The sequence below is a fragment of the Ostrea edulis genome, chromosome 10, assembly GCF_947568905.1.
Source record: "Ostrea edulis chromosome 10, xbOstEdul1.1, whole genome shotgun sequence".
NCBI lineage: Eukaryota > Metazoa > Mollusca > Bivalvia > Ostreida > Ostreidae > Ostrea > Ostrea edulis.
The window spans coordinates 27,581,325-27,589,731 of record NC_079173.1 but is presented as its reverse complement, the minus strand read 5'-3'; the positions used below and the strand labels follow the sequence as shown (position 1 = coordinate 27,589,731).

The window sequence follows — 8,407 nt, the reverse complement described above, 5'->3', positions numbered from 1 at the left end:
CATATCGTCATGTGATTAGGAAAAATGATGATACCTTTATACATTTCAAATAAATTTCCGTAATGTAATATATATTATAAAACAGCAACAACTTTTTTCATTCATGTATTGAAATCCATCAAACGGACAACCTGTATAAAATGAAAAGTGATCAATTAGAACAGCTCACAAATCAATAAAACCATGGAAGATTCACCAGTACACTGCTACCTAGAGACCGTAGTAGACATGCATCCCTGTCTTCAGCGCTGATGGGCCTTTATATCCATATATTCAACTCTGGTGTGTATTTATATTCCATTTGTCAATGCTGGTGAGTAAAACTATTTTCTCTCTCTATGGAATAAACTACTATAAAGCAAAACATCCTTAACGTAACTATGTAAAAAGTTACACGTTTACTTGTTATGTACAAGTTCACCTTTTGTTTGGTGTCTATAAGGTATAATTTTACTCGGTATGTGTTTATGATGTCATACGTTTTCTCGGTATATACATCGTATACGTTTACTTCGTATGTTCAAGTTCCACTTTTACTTTAGTTATAAGTGTACTCGGTGTGTATAAGGCATGCCTTTACATCGTCTATACAAGTTATTCGTGTACTCGCTGTGCGCGTAATTTGTACGTTTGGAGAGATGAGGGATCGAATAAAAAATCACATTATTTTCATGTTTATTACACTTATTACAATGACGACAATAATCACAAACATGTAATACGGTAAGTTTTAAATATTATTTTATTATTTATTTCTATTATCGTATTTGAACATTTCAGGACATCAGAAAAGAAGATGTGACTGTTGGGTAAACAATGGCGTGGTCTGCTGTGGGTTTTTTCTTTGGATCGGTGTCAGATACTGACGGGCGGGTTAGGGTTGCCGGTTTTTCTTACCGTTTGTTACACCGTTCTTGATATACTGATTTTGCCTATGGATTGCTTTGCTTACATGGTCAAGATATAAGACACACGGCAGGTATCCTCATACGCATCTGATCCTACTTCTGATGTTTCCAGTAGTCCGCGTTTGTCTTATTCTCAATTTTATATTCATCTGGGAAGCCAATCAATTCAGAAATAATACAACTGTATGAAAGTGAATGTATAAGCTATTTCTAGTCATTTATATTGTGGTACAGTTTCTACAGTCATCTGGCCCAAAATATTGATGATTTCACTTGGAGCTCAAATCCTGGCATTCAATTAAGGAATAGTTTAGCAAACCCAAAATTCACTCAGTTTGATCAGCAAAATGATTTGTGCCATATGACGAGAGCTTGAAGTTGGCATAAAATTGCAAAAATGCCATTTTCAATGAAAATATCCACAAATTCAGGTGATTTTCCTTTTAGAAAACATACAGCGCATGCGTGGAGCAAATTCATATTGAAGCATGTTTTTCATCTCAAAATAATACACAATATATATCATTTTCATTTTGCTCGACAAATGCGCACATCTTTTCCTGAGCAATAATTTGTATGACATTTGACAGTTTTCAGCCTTATTTTGCGAAAAAGGCGGGAAATGTCTTATTCATGATGTCATAATGCTATCCATTTACGACTATCATTCTGATTTTGTTGACATAGTATACCTGACATTTATTTTACTTTCTTAAAGCGCTGATTAAGGTTAATTCCAGACACATTTTATAGAGAGAAATTTTTTGGGCCTTTTTATGTATACAACCGTACCTTGTTCTTTCATTTTGATAAAGCATAATACTAATTCATGCCTTTAAGTACAAGTATTTTAGTTTAAAATCCACCTGTAATGTCATCATATTATACAGATTTTCAGACAACTACATAACATTGTTCTGTTGAGTCGATTTTTATCATTTTCTGTATGTACAAATTTCAATACCTCTTTATCACTATGGAGCTTTTACATTTTACCAAAATATCGTGAACATTTTCATTTCAGATTAAAATCCAGACACACAGATGGGATTCGAGCATTCTACATTCCGCACATAATTCAGAAGCTCTATCCACTACGCCGCTGGCGTTGATGACATCTGTTGAAGTAATTAAACAGATGTTCTATATGAAAAAAATATACAGCGTCATTGCTTATATAATATTAAGATGTATATTCATAATGCATAAAAGAAATTATCTGTCTTCTATAAGATATTGAAATTTAAGTGGGTCAATTTAAGTGGGTACGAGTATCGTACTGTTCAATCCTTACAAGCAATGTACCCTTCGAGGCCTCGGTCCCATTACTTCATTACTTTTATGGAATGGATAGGTACTCGGGCATTAACCTATACGTAAAAATACCGTCGTATGTTTTTTTTTCCTGTTAAAATACATTCCACTTTTCAGGATTTAAGAAATTGTGTTGTTACAAAGTTTCAATTTTTATTTGAACCAAAAATACGAGTATGTAATGCCATTCAAAAATAATGAAAAGTATAGTATTAACATTTTTAAAATAATATACCACCCTATTTATGGTTCTAAGATATCAATCTACTGGTTATCAAAATCAATCGATGTGTTGTCAGACATAATTCTATACTGATTTACTTATAGCATAACCTGTTTGGAAGATATGGAATCACTTCAAATTCTGCTGGTTACACCATCCCCAAATATATTTCAAGGACAATATGTTGAGAAGGGTGTATAAATGATGAATACTGGATAGCACGAGGTAAATCGAGCACCAACTTATGGAGGGAAAATGGATGTTTTAAATTTTAAGATTTTATATGAAACTGGCGAAATGCTGAGGATTTGAATTAGAGACTATCTTAAAACATGTTAGAGTCAAAGAATATAATTATTTCTCGAGTTTCCTTTATATTTCGCCACTACTTTTCTGATTATGAATTATTTGTCTGAAATTTTCTCGCGTTATATTTGATGTTATTAAACATTCAAAAAGTAAACTCCAAATACAGAACATAACTACAAGGCTTGTGACTTCATCTTTGCATGCAATTAATGTCAAATCTTAATATACAACCCATATTATATATACGATACATGGTCAATATTTAAGTATTGTAAATAACAATTTAATGTGTATGTATGCAAATTCACAAAAATTCCTTTCCTCATCTGGAATTCATCATTTATTTCGTACATCTATGTGGTATTCACAACAACACCTCACTCATCTTGCTGAACAGTTCTATAACATAAAGAGCAGTATTAAATCCATATTATTTTAACTATGAGACCACAATAATGTTGATTTTAACACAAGGCTTCTAATACAGGGAAATGAGATGGTACAGTGAAAAAATGAAGTGTAGTGCTATGTTGACTGCTCCAAATTGTTCCTTCTTTGTTACAGATAAGCATTATATCAACAGTAAGAGAAGGAGCAATATCGCCATTTGATGATTTGCGCCCTGCCCACTGGACATACCACGACTGCCACTCCAGTTCACTCGGCTGTACATTGATTTAGTATTGGCTTCGGTTGGAGGGAGAGCTTAGACTGTGATGGACTAATGTCTCACTCTGTTACTCTTATCCGTTAACCACTTATCATTCCGAGGAATGACAATGTAAGCTTTCCAGTCTCCGTAGCTACGGAAGACATAGTGCATATCTATATGATACTTGCTTTTTTCCGTTACATATTGCTTGTTGTTATTTACTACTAAATGTGACAAACATGAATAGGGTAACTTCTTAAGAAGATCGCAAAGGCTTTAGATATGAAAAATATTTTTAAAACATTTTAATTGAATCCAATTTGTAGTTGATTTTAGATCTTTACGTTTGAAATATCAAATTTAATTCAATTGTTTTAATTGATATTATGGATGCAAGACAACATCATCTGAATTAATATCAATTAAGATCAGAAACGTGTAGGTCCATTATGAGCACATCAGTTTTTTGAAATCAGCTCATTACAGCCCAATCCCAAATATGACAGAAAAACTTCTGAATGTCAGAGAACCACATGCATTTGTTATCAGTCTGCAATACATCAATGGCTTGGTTTGTCAGAAAGTGTTCAATGAATCCACCATGTAATTTAAATTTTAAAAGTTGGCTTAGTTTAGTTGGGTTTGCTAAAACGCGGTATTTCTTTTGGGTTTAACACATTTGCAGGATATCGGTACATGCATGAACTTTCACTTTGCATAAATCGATCACAGAGGCTTTACATTTACAAACACCACATCCGTTTGCTTTAAATTTTATATGATATATGATTATGTATATCAAGTATTTGAAGTATAATCAGATTTCAATTTCAATTATCTTAAGAATATCTAGCTTAATCAAACACATTTTCGTTTTAAAAAACCTCTGCTTGGAGAAAAATTGTTGAGGACATGATTTATCTTTATAGATCTAGTTAAGCAAGGGGGGGGGGGTCGTTTTAATTGGATGGGCTTTTAAATCTTTTGTCGAGTTGGTGGCCAGAAAAAAAAGTATTAAACTTTGAAAAATTGAATTCTAATTCTAGTCTTTTTCGGACTTAGGTTTTTGTAGGTTTATTCTTTTTTCTTAATCTGTCTATTTATTTCTTTTGTTGTTTTTTGTGGATTTAAGGTTTTTTATGACAACCTACCATCACAAGCCGTCCATTATCCGGTCTGAGTTTTGGCATCACCCATTTTCATTTTCGTAGAATCCATGTAAGAAATCCTACTGGAATTTAAAAAAAATGCATTTGAGTTTTTTCCAGATTATGCAAGTCTAAAACATTTAAACAACGGTGTTGATGATTGTGCAGGTGTCACTTATTGCACGGAACTTAGATTTTAGCCACACTTGTATATTTTGTCCGTATTTAATGTGATTTATATCATTTTTATTTTTAAAAGCACATGCTAACACTGATATTTCAAAGGATGATAACAACTCATCAGTACCTCCGCAACTAGTAGGATTCAGAAGTATTCATAGTAGAGTTTTTCACCCCAATCTCAAATGATGTGGTTGATGCAGAACCCGCATTCCCTATGGTGAACTGAAACTATTTCAAGTGAAAAGTGCCACAGGATGACAAAACTTTCTTATGGTATTTAGCCTCAGTTCGTCTCTTTCAATTGCTCATGGATTTTCGTTCAGAACTCGTTCGTTCTAAATGACCAGAAAAATAACAATCACCATATCATTGTAAACCATTAGCAATGCTAATCAAAAATATACGGAGGAAACACCTGATCAGTTCAAACACAGTAAACTCATTTACTAAATATCTGCATGACAATTGATTGATTGTAAATTGTTTTATGTCCATCTTGAGAATTTCTTACTCAGATGGAGACGTCACCAATGCCGGTGAAGGGCTTCAAAATGTAGGCCTATGATTGGAGCTTACAACCTTTGAGCAGGGGGTCTTTATTCTGCCACACCTGCTGTGACACAGGGCCTCGGGTTTTGTTGTCTTATCCGAAGGACCGCCCCATTTAGTCGCCTCTTACGACAAGCAGGAATACTGAGGACCTATTCTAACCCGGATCACGGTACAATTTATGATTGTAGATATCATAGAACCATACATCGTTTCATTTTATTGAATACATCAATGAGTAGTTTTAAAATCAATACATTGACTGTTGCAATACATTACAGGAGGTGTATCGTCCATAATCAGATCCACAAAAATTCCACAGGAAACCAACCAACAGGACGGACACAGAATTGTGTACACTCGATTTAAGATGCAGATATTGAATTTAATTTCTATCAATATGTTGATGAGTGTATACATGTGATAACTAAGTGATGATACACAATATACTGTCTGTCATCGTAAATAAACGATAACATACGTGTTGTAATAATCTGTGGTGAACTGACGAGAAAATTACGTTTTGTTTGAATAAAATATTTTATTTAGGCATGGCGGAGTCGAAATTATTGGTTGAAACTTTCATTTATTAACTACCAACTTTGTTTCCTCATGGACTTACCCATCATGCATGTTTTATTTGTGATTTTTTCATTTATCCAATGTTTTGAAAAGATGAAACTCGAAGTAGTAAGCCACGGCTAATAGAAATCTTGAACGCCTGTTTATAGTTTGGATTTTTAATCACCACTGAGATATGACTGAGATATATGCAACGCGACGGAAAACACCAAAGCTTCAAGCCCTATAAAAATTATTTACTCGCAACATTGCCGATATTTCATTCTCGCTTTCCTCGGTATATTTTGGTATATACATCGTTATTTGTATACACTAGTGGCAAAAAAAATATAAAACGCGGAATTTGTGTCAACATCAATTTAAATGTTGCCCATGGTGAATAAATTAGGCCCTTAAAAGCCGAGTTTTTAATATCCCACACTACTTTCACAATCAGTTGATCGAAGAAGGGCGTATGTGACGTCAACGTACCATGTGACTACCTAACTAATTAACTAGACTTTTTTTTAATTCGGGGCTTAGATTTAAGTTTGTATTGTGATTAATTTTCGCAATATTTCGGCGAACGAACTATTATAATTTATTATTATCAGCATAAGGAAGACAATTTGTATGTAATTCTGTAAAACTTATACGGTACCTATTTTGATGCACCAGATGCGCATTTCGACAAATAATTATAAAAATCCGAAATAACAAAAAAGCGTTCCCAAAAAAAGTGGAGTCAAATTCGTCTAAGAATAAGAGCTATGCATGAGGGGGATAATCCTTAATTTTGAAATGAAGTTCTAAATTTTATAAAGCAATTAAATATACATCCGTATTTTCAAGCTCGTAACGAAGTACTTAGCTACTAGGCTGTAGAGACCCTCGGGGACTAACAATCCATCAGCAGAGGCCTCGACCCAGGGGTCATAATGTAAAATTTATACGGTACTAATGTTGATGGGGGAGAGGGGGTATTACTCCCAAAGTTTGTACCTTTCATGCCAAAGGAAGGGAACAGAGATCGACAACCCCAAAATAATGGGAAATAATGACCTTTTTCATTCAAATGAAAAGGGGGTTGTTATCCCTTTAACCCCTACAGATCTGTCAGTCATTGGATTAAAGTTTTTGTTGCCAGATTAATACTAGGCTTTCGACTTCTGGACCACTCGAGGAAGCACCATCTGATTATGAAGAAATCTGCCTCGGTTACGATTGGTCGTGCCTTCAGTCTACACGGTAGGAAAACAGAATATTTTTTGTTGTTGTTCAAACCATATTTTCATGCTTTTTAATATATATATTAGAACGGAAATTCAGAAAATGTTGAAGGTAAAACAGGGAGAGAACATCTACAACATTCCCTCCATTTTCCTAGTTTCAAATTAACTTTCCAGATTCGATTCAAGCCGCACTCTCATTACCGATGCTGACCCAATAAATAAAAAGGCAGATGAAAATAATAGTTGGAATTCATCATTTAAAAAAACCCATTATTAAGCATAAAAACTTTTCTAATTAACGGTTTTGATTAACAGGGGTTTGTTGTAGAAATAAATGTCATACGAACGCACATACATGTGTTTAATAATAAAGATTGTTTTAAAAACTGAACACCACACAAAAACTTATAAACACAGGATAGTAATTGATGAATAACAAACAATTTACACAAATTAGACGAATGCTATAACTACAGTGCTGAGCTTCAAGAAACACGTACGTTCGCCTTGGGAGTTCGCAGGTAAAAGGAACAGATAAACTAGCACGTACTTGTACAATACCAGAGGACCCCGAGTCAGACCGCAATTTCTAAAATTTCCTCCCAAATCACAACAAGCTCCCCCCCCCCATGATTTGGAAGAATGTTCAAATTCTGACAAGTTTAACCTGCTGCACTATACATTACAATCGTATGCATTTTGCAAATCAATGCATGCTTTACACCTATGATTTACTGTATAATAAAACTTTATTCTATGAAACCATTAACACTCTAGCAGTCTAAAAGATGTTCATAACACAAAATGTCACGGACAAACAGCGCATCCCAGAAAATCCACGAACAGGAAAATCACATCACAGAGTCACATATAGTCACGAACGTCGTCCCATGAACACGACATATGAAAGGTATCATCGTGGAGAGACGTGCCAGGACATGAAACACCAATAAACGGACATCACAATTCCAGATATCGAACAAAATTACAATTTAAGAAGTACTTGAAAGCATATCTATAGCAACACCACCGCATTACTCTTTCCATGGGCAACTTCGACAATCGGCTCACAAGAAATGAAACATTGTTTCTCCGAAAATGAGGAATATAATGTATTTATGAAAAAAGAATTCCATATACAGGCAAGTGGTGTTTTGTTAGCAAAATAAGACCTACGCATATTAACGTTGTGATTACATCATAATCCCTATGTACATTTTACGTCATGATATTTCCCCCGATATTTGTAATAAATCGATTCATCTAGAATGAACAGAGGGCATTCAAACCATCATAATAAATCTCATAAACAGCTGTTATAATAGTAT

General features: G+C 34.1%; 1 long non-coding RNA gene across 4 annotated transcripts; it reads left to right on the top strand.

The window, feature by feature from the left end:
* The first annotated feature begins 309 nt into the window (after window positions 1-309).
* LOC130051074 (uncharacterized) lies at window positions 310-5,836 on the top strand. Of its 4 annotated transcripts, none has more exons than XR_008799496.1 (7): window positions 310-873; window positions 1,933-2,034; window positions 2,550-2,670; window positions 3,319-3,535; window positions 4,840-5,010; window positions 5,253-5,458; window positions 5,568-5,836. It is a non-coding gene; the product is annotated as an uncharacterized LOC130051074 (long non-coding RNA). The 4 variants fall into 4 exon arrangements; XR_008799498.1 differs by having other exon boundaries at window positions 4,814-5,010; XR_008799499.1 differs by having other exon boundaries at window positions 310-979.
* The last annotated feature ends 2,571 nt before the right edge of the window (window positions 5,837-8,407 follow it).